Here is a 16,670-nt window from a genome sequence, read left to right as displayed (position 1 = left end):
GGAAGCAACGCTCCATCGAAGATGCTGCTTGTCCTCCCTCATTGTAGCTAGGCAAGCCGTAGACTCTTGGAGAAAGAAACGGCTAGGCTGAGCAAGTCCATAGGCCACTTTGTCAGCAGGAGAGTCCTGCGTGTCCAAGCCCTCTGTCCAAAGAGCCACCACTCGCTCTCTGAGCTCGGAGTCCAACAAGATCCTCTCAGGGATGCGTAGCATCGTGCTCCCCCTCCTCTATTGATCTGTCATAGTGAGGATCACTCGTGCCTGACCCAAAAAAGATGTCCCAGCTAAAATACAAACTGTCCCACCCAAGTCACAAATGTGTCACTAGCGTAGAAGCGATCTATTCGAGATAGATTCATTCCTCCCACTCTGCGGTCCGAGCGAGAGAAGGCCAAGCTGTTTGGGGGTCTCACAAAGCCAGAATGCTGCAAAACATCCAAGATCCTCAAAGTCATGCATAGCCTCTCCCAAGATGCCAACTCAGCCCTGTGCACAGTAGCATGGCCACCTCCAATCCTATTAGAGGGGTCGTCCAGCATGTTGAAGTCACCCACAATGCACCATTTCTCTGTATGCAGCAAAGACTCTACAATGTGAGACCAAAACTCTGCACGTGCACTTGCCACATTGGGCGCATAGATGTTCAGGAATCCCATGAGGCAGCCCTGAACCTGCATAGTGATCCACTGGGCCCTTCCAGGCACAGTAATACCTCTACCCACAATGGCCGGTTGCCAAGAGTTCGCAATAGTCATACACACCCCTCCCTGGATACCACCAGGTCCAAATGCAGCTGACTAGAATGTCTCATATTGCCCGCGCAAAAGCTGACCACATCGTCCAATGCGGATCTCACAAAGATGATGATTCTGCAACATTAAAAGATCAATCTCTCCACCCACAAGGAAGCGCTAAATCTCCTGATGCAAACGACCCTACTGATGCTGAAACTGGGGCCCACCTAATCCTTGCACGTTCCATGAGACAATCCTCATGGAGACCCAGGAAGTATTAATGCTGCAAACAATAGCTAACCCTGCTATCTTCGAGGCCAGCTTGGATGGAGAATAATCCGCATCCGATCGTCCCCGAGATAGGCATGACTGCAAAGACTGTCTAGCCAAAGCCCAAATAGAGCGTGCCGTGCGCAGGCCAACCTCCTCTGTCCAAGAGTTCTCATGTATGTATACATAGCATGGTGGGCTCTGCGTCTCAGCAAAGAGGTGTACCATAATGTGTCTACAGTCTGCCAAGTCTCGAGGTTTCACTGAGAACTTGGCCAATGGCCACAAAGTCTGTGCCAGGTATGTAACCCCTAGGTCTCCCACGTGGTGAGAGAACTTGAGGGCATGTGCCTGCAGCCACTCCACCACTGAATCCAGAGTCCACTCAGATCGGTCCCTGCCACATAGGGGAAAAGAGAAGCCAACCAATGTGTCTAGGACCTCTATCCCTCTAGCTACAAGGAGTAGTACGTGAACTCTGAGGCAAGCTGCCTCAAAGTCTGGTGAAGGGTCGCCGAGAAACCGTGTGAAGTCTTAGGTGAAGAAGTCCCACCTGCGACGAATGTCAAAACTCGTCAGTCCATGAGGAATTGTTGCAAAGGGAGGGTTCACAAGAAAGTTTGTCCCTCTCTTGCCAAGCGACTCGTGGCAAAAGCACTGCCAAGAGATCTCCTAGCAGCCGAGGAAGGTCCTACCCCATGGGGCGGCTACGAGGGAAGATGAGAAAGCAAGGAGAGAAGTAGGGGATGGAGAAGTGGGGGAGCTGGGAGCGGTTGAAGGAGAGGGGGGAAGCGTGGAGGAGGAAGGAGGCGGGGGGTGAGGGGTGGAGGAGAACTCAAGGGGAGGAGGGGCTGTCGAAGGCGAAGGTGAGGTGGAGGGTGGAGCTAGGACCTCGTCCTGCTGAAGAGGGTTGAAACAGTTCCCTGTGCCGAAATCACTGCTGTTGGCCTGGAGCCTACGACCACTCGGAGGGCCACGCAAATGACGGTGGCCCCTGTCGACGCCGACCATGAACCTACTGCCAACCCTCCTCAGTGACTCCGTCTGCTGCTGTTGGCCAGTCCTAGGAGGTTGGGGTTGAGCCTGAGGTGAAGGTCAGGGCCTTGTCCGTGGACAGGCTTTCGCGAGATGGCCCATCTATCGACATATGAAACACTGATTCGGAAGGCCCGAATACTCCACGCTCTGATAGAACCAACCACTACTCACCCGAGGTAGTAGAATGACCTTCGAGAGAGTGTGGGTGCCCCGAACCAGAACACATACTATGGGAATGCCAAGTGCCTTGGCAGCTACACAAGTTGTTGCGCGAGGTGTCTCCAGGACGGTCCCAATCTCTGAGCCAATCTGGGCAACAGCGGGAGATACTCTCTCCTCAAGCCAGGGAAGCAGGTTGAAATGGGAAGGTCTGCCTCCTCGACAAGAACATCAGTAGCTAGGTTGAAACCGTGGTGCCACTGTCGAAAATGAGCTCGAACTGCTCAGATGGCTAGGGGACTCATCGCAATGACCTTGGACGCCATCTCAGGAGTCTCAAACTCTATCTGGTAGTAGCCATGTCCAAGAAGCTGAACATCGAGAATCTTGCCCACCTCTGCGAGAAGGCGGGCCTGGAGGAGATCACGCACCTCTCCTTTGTTGGGTTCGGTGCCGCAGATAACAGAGGTTGCTTGAAGGCGTGCCACCTTTGCCTCTAAGCTCGCTTGCTCTGTCACTGAAAGAGCAAGTCGAATGGTGGGTTTTGTTGGGTCGGGCGAGAAGGCTTCAGTGGAGTCCCCTGTGGCAGAGCAAAATCTTCTATCTGTGTCTGCAACTCCAAAGGCGAACGAAGGGGAGTCGAAGGCGTCAAAGAGAGCGAGGTGAAGTGGCAGGGCGAATCGATGCCGCTGGGAAGCAGTACCGAGAAGGGAGTGAGGGAATGGCGGCAGGCTGCGGGCAGCGCAAGGAAGGGGGGGAGAATGAGGGGCGGGCGGGCAACACTGGGCAACGCGCAAACTTGGCGGGCAGCCCAGGGCAACGCAAGAGAGGAGGGGGAATCAGGTGGGGGCTGGCAGCCAGAGCAACGCGAGGGGGGAGGAAAGTGATGGCGTGGGCATTAGCAGCAGCAGTGAGCATGGCTCTTTATGGTTGTATATATCTATAGCCATTTTGGGTTATTGGATCATCTACTTTGTGTGGTCAATAGTCTAGAGTCTATCATCTTGAGTTATATACAGCACGTTTGCACCATCCCTGCACAGTTGAGCCTCGACACACCCATTGTACCTATGAGTTCTGGGCTGGAGCTAGGTGTGTTGCCATGCCAGAGTCTGTATTGGTTTTTTTGAGTTAGTCGATGTTCATATTGTTCATTTCCATTGCCGAGTCTTGCTGTTGTTGCTTTGTTATTCATTGTCTTCTCTGTTTCCATTCTGTTGGGAGTGAGATCTCATGCACATTTCACTGAGGAGCACCCACTGTAGAGAGCACGACACATTATCCCAGCTATAGATTCTCTCATTTTTGGCATGCCCGATGGGACCTCAATTGAAATCTCACTCCGTGGAAAGTCAAGTTGAGAAGCTACTGGGTTTAAGCTCTCTATCTTGGTCTGTTGGTTTCAACTGGGTTGGGCTGCTTCAGCTTGTCCAGTCTAGTTTCACCTTGCCCTGTTTAGTCTAGACCTGCTTGTCTAGTATCTCATCCTGGTCTAGTCCTCTCTCGTCCAAGTCCAGCCAAGTGGTCCAATCACTCGCCTTGGTCTAGTGGTGTTTCGGCCAGTGTCGAGGAGCTACTGCGTTTAAGCTCTCTATCTTGGCTTGTCGGTTTCGACTGGGTTGGGTTGCTTCAGCTTGTCTAGTCTAGTTTCACCTTGCCCTGTTTAGTCTAGACCTGCTTGTCTAGTCAAGTCGAGGAGCTACTGGGTTTAAGCTCTCTGTCTTGATCTGTTGGTTTCGATTGGGTTCGACTGCTTTAGCTTGTCCAATCTAGTTTCACCTTGCCCAATTTAGTCTAGACCTGCTTGTCTAGTTTCGTCCTGGTCTAGTAGTCTCTCGGCCTGGTCTAGTCCTCTCTCGTCCAAGTCCAACCAAGTGGTCCAGTCACTCGTCTTGGTCTAGTGGTGTTTGGACCAGTGTCCAGTAAGTTAAAGGTCACCGTCCCCAAAGCTTGGGTGGGCACTGTATGACATACAAGGCAGTCAAAAGAGCGACAAAGCCCACTACTAAGTCCTCTAAAGTACTACCCCAGGAAGCATCAACGCTTCGTGCCAAGCAAAAGTCTACTAGCCCCATTACCCCTACCTTCCCCCTCAAGCAATTCTACACCTCCCAAGTCACCCCCATCAATAAAGTTCTCATCCCCTGTGTTACAGCAAGCCCTAATGCAACAAGATTTTGCACAAACAGCCATGGAGAAGCTCACAAGCGTTCTATCTAAAATGAATATTAAGTTTCCAACTTTCAAGGGTTTCTCGACAGAGGATGTCGACGACCGTTCCCGGAGGTTTGTTTCCTCTGCAGAGGTCGTAGCCTCAACCGAGAAGACACCTACTTAGTACTCTTCCCGTCTACCTTGGATGGCTTAGTAGACAAGTGGTACAATCAGTTTGCAGAAAACCACTTTACTAATTGGGCCACATTAAGACAAGAATTTTGTGAAACTTTCAGACTAGGGGACTTCCAAGAGAAGGTTCTAGATGAGTTGGCCAACCTGATGCTTGAGCCCAAAGAGACTTTTGCAGAGCTTATGACTAGAACAAAGTCTCTAGTCGCCAAGCTTCCTCAACAACCGGGTGAATTCATGGTTAAGAAGTGGCTGGAGAAAGCTCTTCCCAAAACTTCTCATCAAAAACTGCGAGAGAGTCTCTGACTTGACGCCACCCTAGAGGAGTTTGTTGCAGCTGCTACTCGGATAGAAGGCGCTAGGAAGCTGTTCACCGACTCTCCTCAGGTAGAACCCACCTCCGAGCTCAAATGCAGGGACTTCAGGAAGTGTTACTCCATCGTGATATCAGATTTCAGGCTCCAATGAATAGGGGATATGGCTGGACACGGCAGGGGATATAGATACAGATTCCTAATGGATATGCACAGCCAGGTAGCTCTACACATTTCATGGGACCCTCTACACTCAGTCATGCCAGATACGGCCAGCCTAAACATTTTTTTTTTCTGAGAAAAAGATCCCTCTATTAGTTAATAAAACTGCCCATAGGACTACAACGACCTCTACTTGAGAGGGCTACAACAACCAAAGGGAAGAATCTCCCAATGAAAAATAACATATATACAATGAGGGATAAATCAGGAGATGGGAGGAGGGTAGAGCCACACAGGTGGACAATAGTGCCATCTGAGCTCACCCCGGACCATGGTGAAGAAAGGCCCCGAGCGCTAGAGTCAAAGGAACGCCTCTTTGCGCTCCCGCATGCGGTCGGAATGCTGTGAAGTCTCTCGAACTATCCCCTGAGAGTATGGATCAACTCTAGCCAAAAATCTCAAACAGTCTCCGCTGGTGGCACAAGGCGAGCCTCGAAGATGCGAAAGCAACGGGCCCGCCAGATGACCAGTGTGTTAGGCCACAGACAAGCTCCCAACACACCTCTCTCTCACTACGCCACTCCTTTGGAGTAACTCTGTAGTCGGCTGGAGTGTAGGTCGCCCCCCTGTATCACTATCATCCTTCTAGTGGAGGATAGTTCAAATTGTAGTGTAGGACCCGTGAGAATGGACCAAGCAGCTGCCCCCCAAGTGTACTGTCATGGTGTAGAGAGCGTTGGCAACAGCCGAACGACCCCAAGCAAAACCTATTGTGCCATAGGGCAGTCCCACACACACTGCTGCTAACTCTCCAAAGGATGGTCACAAGCTGCGCATGTTGCCGAAAGGCCACTATGTACTAGCCAGCTCCCGAATGTTGTAGCTCTATGTGCAACTAGCCACTAGAACAAAGTGACTCGCCGTGGCTGTCTAGCATCCCACAACCTCGCCCAGAAGGCTGACAGGAACTCTACTATGAGACCCTACTCCTGCCAATCAGGTGCTGCAGCAGGACGAGCCTCTCTCCGTGCTGCCAGTATGTGACGTCACAGTCAAACAGTGTACTGAAAGAAAGGGACCCCTGGATGGTCGGTTGAAGAGCAAGGGTCCCTCCAAAACCACTCTCCAAAATCCCCTTACACTCGTACCAGTGGAAATCTCTCCCAAGATCAAAGCATCCAATGGCCTGTCTCAAGAGCTGCTAGGTCAGGATCGATGACACAAATCCTCCCGCAGATGCCCTCTACACAGATCCTCTGAAAACAACACTATGCAACCTGTCGAGCCTCTACTGTGACTCTGTGTAACCGACCCTCACCCTGAATCTCGAAGAACATGGAGGGTACAGTCTCTCAGCAAGCTTGAGCTCCTTTAAGGACCTCCTGTCGCGTGAAGGTCCCCCATCCATCTTGGAGCTTCTGTCTCTAGAGGCGTGAAGCCACTCAGCTGGTACTACCTCTCTGATGTCCTGGCACATGCTCTGCACCCTTATCATGCCCTACAGCTGGATGCTCTATAACTCCTCTGACAAACCTAAGAACTGCAGCCAGTCACCTAGAGTGTGTGATGGACCCTCTGCAATGGGACCCTAAGAAACATGAGGCCTATTACCAACCAACTGGCCTCTTTGAGTGTTGACCATGGTGTTCCAAACAAGGGGCTATCTCAAATGCTCCTCCGTGCAAGTGGGCTACTGCTGCTCCACATTTCTCTGCAACTGCTCCCAAGAACCAAGCACGCTCACAACAAAACGATCCTCCAGTCTCCTGCTTAGACCGACTCTACGCATCTCTGTGAAGATCCATCTGATGAAGGTCTCCAAGGGCCTCCTCCCTGAGGCACTCAAGCTCTAAGCCGCTGAAGCGAAAACTCCTTCCAGGGCTCCTCCCCTAGAAGGAGTCCTCTACAACAAACTTCCCAAGAAGGGCTCTTCTCTGCTGTGTTGGGCCTATGATCCCCAACCTCCCCTGAGAATAAGGTAGAATGAAGACCTACCAAACTACATTGGCCTATGCTATCTGAGTGTCGCGTCCTAACCAAAGAAAGTCCCTGGTCAGTCTCTCTACCTGGCTGATATAGGAACTCGAAAAGATCCAACAAGATATAATGTACCATATAGTAGCCAACAACACCTGGTTGGCCACTAGAACTTTGCATGCCAAAGAGAGTCGTGACGAACTCCAATGTAACAATTTTCTCCTTATGGGCAGGAGGAGAGGAACAATATGTTGCTCAGGAGACAAGTCCAGGCCAACCTGACAGCCCAAGTAGCGAATTGCAGTCCCTGGGGGAATCCATCTAAAACCCTCACCTGCCAACCAATCAGTCGTAGCAGCACTGCCAACCCAGAGAGCCACTGTCTTCCTGCAGTTGATTAGTGCACCTGATGCACAACAAAACGTAGCTAGAGCCTCCTCACATCTGTGAAGGTTGGCCTCCTGCCCCTCCAAGTACAAATTTGAGTCATCTGCAAACTCAGCATCTAGTAGCTCATCGCCCCGAATAGAGAGCGCTAAGCCACGCATACCAACATGCTGTGAAACCAAGAATCTACTCATCAACTCAGCATAGAACAAAAAGAGAAAGGGGGCTACACGACAGCCCTCTCTGACCGAGCATGTGGGCATGAAACGGTCTCCTCTCCCTTCTGCAAAAAGCACGTGACTGTGTGCACGTCTGTAGAGAGCTGACACACCTATGATTCAAGAATCTAAGAAACACATCCTGCGTAGCGTGCCCTCAAAGAAGTTCTGGTCAACTCTGTTGTAGGCCTTCTCAAAATCGAGAAGAAGTATCACCAGATCCTCACCTCGGAGGCGCGAGAGAGCAAACGCCTCCCAAAAAGTGAAGATGTTGTCAACAAGGATCCTGCGCTCCTTGAAAAAATCTCTCTGGGTCCCATGTACAATGCTCTCTAGAAGTGGATGAACCCTTAGACTCAGTCAAACCAGTAAAAAAATTACTAAAACAAGCAATGTGACGGCAACTGGTAAGAGCAGATGATGGGTTGTGGGTTCAAGTTTTTTTAGATTTGATTGTGTTGAGGCTCATCTTCGCATGTTTAGGAGCCTGCAAGTGAGCTCAAAAAACCTACCCAACAATGGATTCAATGGTCACTAGTAGAGGCACGCTCGGCCAAATCTTGCAAAGTAGCGTGTGATCTGCCTATAGTATTGAGACGATAGGCAGCCCTGTCTCCAAAAAGTTGCACAAAGTCATGGACTCGTCACTGTAAGAATGAGACTCACATGTTAGACCACTCTTCCATAGTCCCTTTAACGGTCTACAACATTGAAGGGTCCTTGATCGTGCGCTTGATAGCTTTTGGTTGACCTTGGAGCTATCTGTTGGAAAAACTATCCACTATCCATAAAAAATGCATTGTTATGTTATTGCGAGGGGGTGGTTGAAGCACTCTCCAATGAAAAGGTCATTGTCTAGTCGATTGCCTTGGATCTCAGTAATACCTATGGGATCATTCGCTTCAACTTGAGGGCCTGCGGCCTACAATTGGCCCCCCATTTCACATGCACATTCTACGGTAGTAATACGTGTAGTAACCTGCATTTTTTGTCATGCGCATGTGCCCAAGAATGCCAAATCTGCTCACGTTCCAAATCATAGCAGAGTGGATAATGCCACTCATCGGTATCTTTCATCCTGTAGAGGGAAAATTTGTTGATTTGTATCTACAAAGTGCAAAGTTATCCATTTGTAAAAACAATCTACGATCGTTTAACTAGTCAAGGACTAATGAAACCATGTTCGTCAGGCTTATTAACCAAAGCATTGTAAGAAAAGATGTTGTTTTTGAAGATTCATTGAGTTTCGATCTCCCCATGAGGTTCTTTGCTTAGGTCAATGTCTAGTTTAATGCCATATGCATTCAACAAAAACAACCCAACTTCATGCCATGCCCCTGCCACACAAAGACATGCTACAAGAAAAATTCTTCATCTGACCTTGCATGCTTCTTGAGGGTATGAAATGCCCTTCAAATTTGCCTTCCACAGTGGTAGAGCCTAACATTAGAGGAAAACTTGAAGATTGCATTACAAGATCCTTTGTGATCCTAGGGTGTTATGTTTGGAAAATTTGACTTGTTCTGCATGTATGGACTAAAACCAATCCTCACATGCTTTGCACTATTTGTATGCAAACTCTATTTTCTTAGTGTAATTGATGCATGCAAACACTTAGGTCTATTGGATGAGATCCAACTCTTTTTTATAATCATGAAAGATTGGCCTATGAGTGTGAGATAAATGTAATACTACAACATGTGTTAATGAGGTGACACACAAATTTGAATGAATGTCAAGAATGTTGTTTGATGATGCACCTTGAAGCGGTATGGTGTTCTGCAAGACCTTGACATGGGTGCAAGATTTCTTGAGATTTCTATTCAAGGACTATTAGAAAAGTAGTTGTGTGTGGAAATGTGCCGGTTTATACGCGTGCTAAATGTGATGCCCTTACAAAACCACAAGATTGCGTACACTTAATTGTGCAATACGTAAATTTGATCTGTGGATTGCATGAAATTTGGGCAAGCATCAATGTTTGACTCTCTTACTGTGCATAAGATAGTTATAGTGTATCAAACACATATGTACAAAGGTCAATGTAGCTTTGGATGTATAGACTAGATAGGTCTAGTGTGGATCAAGATCAACATCCAAGGTATCATGGAGATAAGGATATTGATGAATGATAAATGATAAATTATTATTACAAATCCAATGTGGACAAGGCCAAAGACATGTGCTACTGCATGGCGATAATTCCATAAGTGGATGTTCATGGGCATGATTGCTCTATCATTTTTTATAGAGCATATAATCGAGGAGAACTACTCTATTTTTACAATGGAGCTCTTTTGGGTATAGAATTTTTCCTAATATGTGTAGTCATCTATAGGAAAGAGCAACAAATTAAACAAACATGGGTCACATACATAACATGGCTTGCTATGAAAATAAGCTATTTACCATATCTATGAATGGCATATGCATGTAATACCACATCACAGACCTTGATGTCTCCTTTTCTCTTTTGTAGGCTACTATCCTTGGACAACACAGAGTTTTCTTGTCATAGAAGCAATGTTGGGCATATCGTATGATGAACGTATTACAAGAGAGAACATTTTGAATAGAAACCTCATCAAGAACTTCTCGTGTTTTTGTAAGGGCACCACATTCGGTACACATATCGATCAATGCATCGACAAGCACAACATGTTCTTTTGGCCAACAACCCTTGACCAATGCATTGCCAAGCCCAACATGTTTGTACAATAGCCTTGACTAGCAATTTGATCCTGAATTTTATGAAGGTCATCCATAAGGCTAGAGGATTTTAAGGTGTAGGCATTGTTCATTGCAGATTGCATCTACCACATTTGGCATACATATCAACCAATATATTGCCAATCAAAACATGTTTTTCCAATAGCTCATGAGAGACATGCACTTTAGCTACAATTGGTTTCATTGGCTAGCTTATGTAGTAATACCAAAAGGAATACTTGATTTAAGGGCCAATGCATCTAATAGTGGAACTTTGCCACTCCGTGTTTCTCTCTAAAGTTCAAGTGTTACCAATTTTTCAAGTTCATTCATGACCTTGTGAGTGGCTTGTTTGTTACACATGCACATGACATGTGCTACTTGGAGCAAGCCGAGTAAGTTGATGCCTTTGAGGCCATCATTCATTGGCTATGGGTTGATTCATAAGCAGTTCTAAGACGAGATTAATTTCACGTATCTCTCTTGTGGGTGATCAATTGTGTGTGAAAAATCACCTATGCTTGCACCTTAAAATCTTGTGGCCTTATTGAAGACCTTCATATAGGTGAGATAACTCACTTTGAAATTGCTACTAACGAGTTGTTGGAAAAAGATGTTGTGCTTGGTGATGGATTTACCAATATGTATGCCAAATGTGATGTCCCTAGTGAACAGCTGTTGCAAAAACATGTTGTGCTCGGCAATGCCTATGTTGATATGTATGTCAAATGTGGTGCCCTTACAAAAGCATGAAAAGTACTTAGATAAGCTTTCTTAGGTGAGATAACACACTTTAAAATTGCTACTAAGGAGTTGTTGGAAAAGGATGTTGTGCTTGGTGATGGATTTACCAATATGTATGCCAAATGCGATGTCCCTAGTGAACAGATATTGCAAAAACATGTTGTGCTCGGCAATGCCTAGGTTGATATATATGTCAAATGTGGTGCCCTTACAAAAGCGTGAAAAGTACTTAGATAAGCTTTCTCATTGCCAAGGTCGATATGTATATCAAATGTGTTGCCCTTACAAAAACATTTAAAATGTCATCTTTGAAATACGTTCACCCTTATATGATGTGCCCAATAGGCAAGCAAGCTCTTTAACCATTTTCATTGGATGCAAAGGTAGGCATAAGGCATTTATCCACATGCAATCACCTCCATCTGCACCTAAAAAACTCAAAACACTTAAAAACCATATAGCCAGCATCAATAGACCAAGGACTAGTTGCATGTCAAGTTTCAATACATTTTGGCACTGAGGTACATGGATCACGATCTATATTCCTCTAACAAAATGTGATAGAAAATTTGCACCATAGCTAGAGGAAATCACATGGAGTCTAGTGGCCTTTTCAAAACTGAATTTGGATATAAAAAACCAGACCAAAAGCTCAAAACTACCAAGAACTCTGGCAAAGTGTTAGGATTGACCTAATTTTCAATCCAGAGGTCCATTTAAAAAAAATTTGATGCCATAGTACCTACTAATTATGCTGAATCTGATGGTACCAAGAAAAGTCAATTTGGCTTTCCAACATGGATCGTGATCCATGTTCCTCTTAGTCAGAATAAAAGGAGAATTTGACCACACAGAGAGGTAGTCCACAAGAACTTGGTGGTATTTTCAAAATTTGAAATTGGACCTAAATTGTTGATGTTGTGAGGAAAATTGTGTGCTATTGAAAAACCTTGTTAAATTTTGTCGATTGAAAGCTAGAACTAACAGGAACAACTGTTAAACTCACAACTATCAAGCATTTTTTGACAGATTGTAGGTACTAGAGAATACTACCCAACAAGTAAGATCAAAACGGGGAATTCAGGCTAGCTAATGAGGTAGTTTGGATTTTGCAATACCAATTCTTCATGAATTTGCAATCAGGAAGATTGTACCAAAATAGGAATCCCAGCATCATAGACCAAGTGAGCAATCATTCAACTGAAGGTAGCGTGAATCAAAGACCACTGCATTCTTTAGAACCCATTGTAGAGGAAATCTTTTCTGACACCTCGTCAAAAAAATCATACAGCCTAATGATTGAGGACTCCAACAAGTTGAACCCTAAGGAAAAAGCTTCCATGGGGGCAGGTCCTTCTCAACCTGCATCTGACGTAAAATTGTTGTATTTAAAGTTTCAATTTGAAAATGTGCTTAACGCCAAAATCTATAAGGATGAAATGGACCTCTATTGTGTTAAGTTGGAGAATAAGCCAAGCGAGTTCAAGGACCTTGTAGATGTGGATTATGACGGAGACAGATACTTTGACAGAGAGGCAATGATGTACTTAGTGATTCACAACTCCTTTATTGTGGACAAATGGGGGATGACTGGCACCAAGGACAAGGTAGATGAAGACCTAGTAGATGAACCACCCAAAATGGATAAGCAAAACGCGGTGCTCAGATGCACCAATGAGACAGAGTGGCTTAATACAGAAAACACTTGCGTGGGGTTATATAAATTCAATAATGGAGAACAAACACTCTATTATAGATGTGATCAACCCCGCATCAAGGAACTGGCTGACCGCAAAAAACTATACGTTTTTACTTACATAGAGAGGAGAAGTATTCAGGTGGTCATAATGGACAAGTATGGCAAAAAATACTCTCTAATGGATCATAAGGAGTTAGAACGATATACATATTTTGGGGGACCACTCCACCAATACTATGTAAATCTAGAAGAAGTGAAAACCACGACTATGCACACGTGACCAAAAATTGGGCATGTTAGTCTAGTGAGAACCAGAGTGGAAGATTCTTTTGGACATGAATGATTTCTAAACACAGGGCCTATGGGATCAACGAGGTCTAGGGCTTCTATGAGCACACATAGGGACAATGCGGCACCTGGCATAACTCACACAACTAGAATCCCCCTGACTATTACACGAGATTGACTTGATGAACGTATAACAGATAGGATACCAATTATAGTGCCAAGGGGAGATTATGAACTTAAAGAGACCACACCAGGAGGACCAGGGGTGGTGAGGATGGTTGTGGACTCCAGAGGCATGGGACCATCTCAAGTGGAAAAATGTGTATCCAAAAAGTATAGTGGATCGAGAGATCCGCATGCCCATGTTTCAATCTTCAAACAAGTGTTGAGGGCAGAACAAGTAACTAATTTCCATACTCAATATGAACGTTTTGGGTTGACTTTAGAAGGAACTGCTTTGACCTGGTTTCAACCTTTAAACTTGCCTAGAATTCCCAAGTATTGAGCAACTTCTCCGAGAATTTTCTAAGGAATTCTCAAAGAGAGGAATTAAGCATAATATTGTCTCCCACATCTATGCATTTAGACAAAAGGAGAAGGAAAAGGTGAAGGAAGCCTTGCTTCATTTCAAGCAATTCATAGAAAGATGCCATGCTAGAGAACTACCTCAAGATGAGAGACTGTCAGTCCTTTTCATAGAAGGATTGCAAAATGACACTCTCAAAAAAGACTTGCACTTAAAGGCATGTGTTAATTTTGAGCAAGTCATGAAAGAGGTGTTGTATCTGATGGTAGACAATTTCCAGGCATATAGAGAGGTGACTGAAGACACAAACCAAGGGATGAGTAGCACCCCTTCAACCACTAGTGAGTCCACAATGAAACTGGGCAAGCAAAACCCAATTGTGCCGAACGTTGATGTAACTTATCAAGGAAGTGATTAGAAGGATGAACCAAGGAAACAGGACAAACCCAAACACACGACAACTATCCACCCAAAAATGTGACACTTGTGGAGGAGATCATCCAACTCAGTGGTGCAACTTTCAACAAAGGCTAGGAGTAAACGTACCATTAATAAAAAATGGATAAACCATTGTCAGGAAATATGACTTAGCTAAGTAGATAATTGAGTAGATTACTTAATGGAGAGAGAAATTTACACACACAAGAGATTATAGAGTAGAGAGAGAGAGAGTACACACGATATTGGATTTATTCTTCATTACATAAACCCATGTTTTCCTAGTCGCATCGTCTATGAACGTTACATAGTACAATGAGCCACCAAGTGATGGTGTACTTGCAGGACCCCAAACGTCAGAATGAATCAACTCAAGTTTTTTATTTTTTCTTTCATCTCCAAATTGTTTACCATAAACAAAATCTTCACAGAACTCTAAGTCCACTTCTTTCAAACCTGGTAGAAGCTTCTTTGTTTGAAGGATCTGCATTCCTTTGACATTCATATGCCCAAACCGGTAGTGCCACACCGCACTATCAACTTCTGTAGTTGTTGCACAAGCTGAAGGTTGCGTGCTAACAATACACAAGTATAGTGTACCAACCTTTTCTCCCTTGGAAACCACCAAAGATCCCTTTGCGATCTTCCACCATTTGTTTTCAAATGCAATGTTGTGACCTTCATCGTCCAATTGTCCTGTATAGATCAAAATTTTGCGAAGAGAAGGAACATGCCTAACATCTTTAAGCTTCCAGTCATTTCCGTTAGCAGTTTTGACAGAAACTGTACCTTTACCGACAATCTCACAAGCTTCATCATCTCCCAAGTATACATACCCAAAATTACCTTTGGTGTAATCTTGGTGTTGCTTGCTTGTGTGGTGTCGCATGGAATGAAGCCCCGGATCTACTAACCAGGAATTAGACACATTGTCTAATGAGAGAATTAGACATCTTACTCTACTTTACGTGCCACATTGGTCTCCGATGTTGGCTTGTTGTCTTGAGACTCCGACTCCTTCTTCTTCTTCTTGGACCAGCAATCCTTCTTGACGTGGCCCTTCTTGCCGCAGTTCCAACATTCAAGAACTGACTTTGTGCGTGACTTTCTCTGCCTTGAGCGATCACGACCCTTTTGGTTTTCGAACCTCTCCTTAGGCCTTCCTCTTGTTTCCACTGACAGTGCAACACTTGATGATTCTCCTATGCTTCTCCATTGCATTTCCGCGCTTAGGAGAACACCCACACCATCATCAAACTTAAGAGTATTTGTGCTAGAGATAGAATTACTTATGTAGCCATAACAAGGCTGTCCCAACTATCTGGTAGAGATGATAGTATCAAAATTGATTTTCACCGATCGAAGTTGACTTATGTTTGTGTTAAAGTCATTTAGATGTTCTGCAACTGAACCATTCTCTACCATCTTTAGATTGAATAAGCGCTTCATGAGAAATACCTTATTGGATGCCGATGGTTTCTCATAGAAGTCGTCAAGTGACTTCATCAAGTCCTCCGTGGTCTTCATCTCCAAAACGTTGAAGGACACTGTTGACGCCAAGCTTAACCATATTTTTCCCAGTGCCTTTCGGTCAAGGACAATCCATGCTTCATCTGCCATTGTTGCGGGATTCTTTGCAAGACTGCCTAGTGGAAAATAGAGGTCCTTCTGGTAGAGATAGTCTTCAATCTACTATTGGAATTAGGGTTGCAGAGAAACGCACACAGCTTGGAGAACACGAAGGAAGCTCAAGGCAGACAATAGAGAGTGTGTTACTTAGTGTGCAATGGAAAGATAGATAGCCCTAGAGTGATGGGCGTATATACAATGCTCGGGGGAAAAAACCTCCTAAAGAGGGAAAAAATGCCCCGGCGGTCCTAGTGTGTTCACACACATCACTACCACATGTATATGGTAACAAATCCCCCCTGGATTGATGCGGTGAATGAGAGCTGGCACATGAGTAAAGGGAAGTGCCATGCCTTGAGGACATGATCAGTCCACAAAGGGGAGTAAGCCCAATGCTTTGCGGAAAGCTTCAAGATTCTCACGAGACAATGCCTTTGTGAAAAGATTTGCAAGGTTGTCCTGTGTTGGCACATAAGCCAAGCTGATCTCTCCTGCTGAGAGCCTCTCCCTGACATAGTGGTAATGAACCTCAATGTGCTTTATGCGAGCATGAAAAACTGGTTTCCTTGCAACTGCCAATGCACTCTGACTATTAGTGTAGATAGTGTTGGCATTGTCCTGTCCAACACCCAAATCAGCCATAAGGCGTCTGAGCCATACATACTCAACCGTAGCTGTGAAGACTGCCTTGTACTCAACCTCACAACTCGAAGTGGCCATAGTAGGTTGCTTCTTGCTCAACCATGATATACATGAGCTTCCAAGCATGAAAGAAAAACCATTTGTGGACACTTGCGTGTCAAAACAAGAAGCCCAATCTGAGTTCGAAAAAACATGTAAGTCTGGCGGCAATGATCCCCCCTTGGGATAAAACAAGCCAAGATATAAAGTGCCACTAAGGTAGCGGAAAATCCTCTTGACAGCCTATCAATGCTTAGACCCTGGGCTATGCATAAATCTGCTGACCTGTAAGACTGCAAACTGAATATCCGACCTCGTGTTGCATACATAAATGAGGCAGCTAACAACAGT

Source organism: Adiantum capillus-veneris, chromosome 12, assembly GCF_014529385.1.
Source record: "Adiantum capillus-veneris isolate H3 chromosome 12, ASM1452938v2, whole genome shotgun sequence".
Classification (NCBI taxonomy): domain Eukaryota; kingdom Viridiplantae; phylum Streptophyta; class Polypodiopsida; order Polypodiales; family Pteridaceae; genus Adiantum; species Adiantum capillus-veneris.
The sequence above is the reverse complement of the archived record's forward strand: the minus strand, read 5'-3'. Positions refer to the sequence as shown.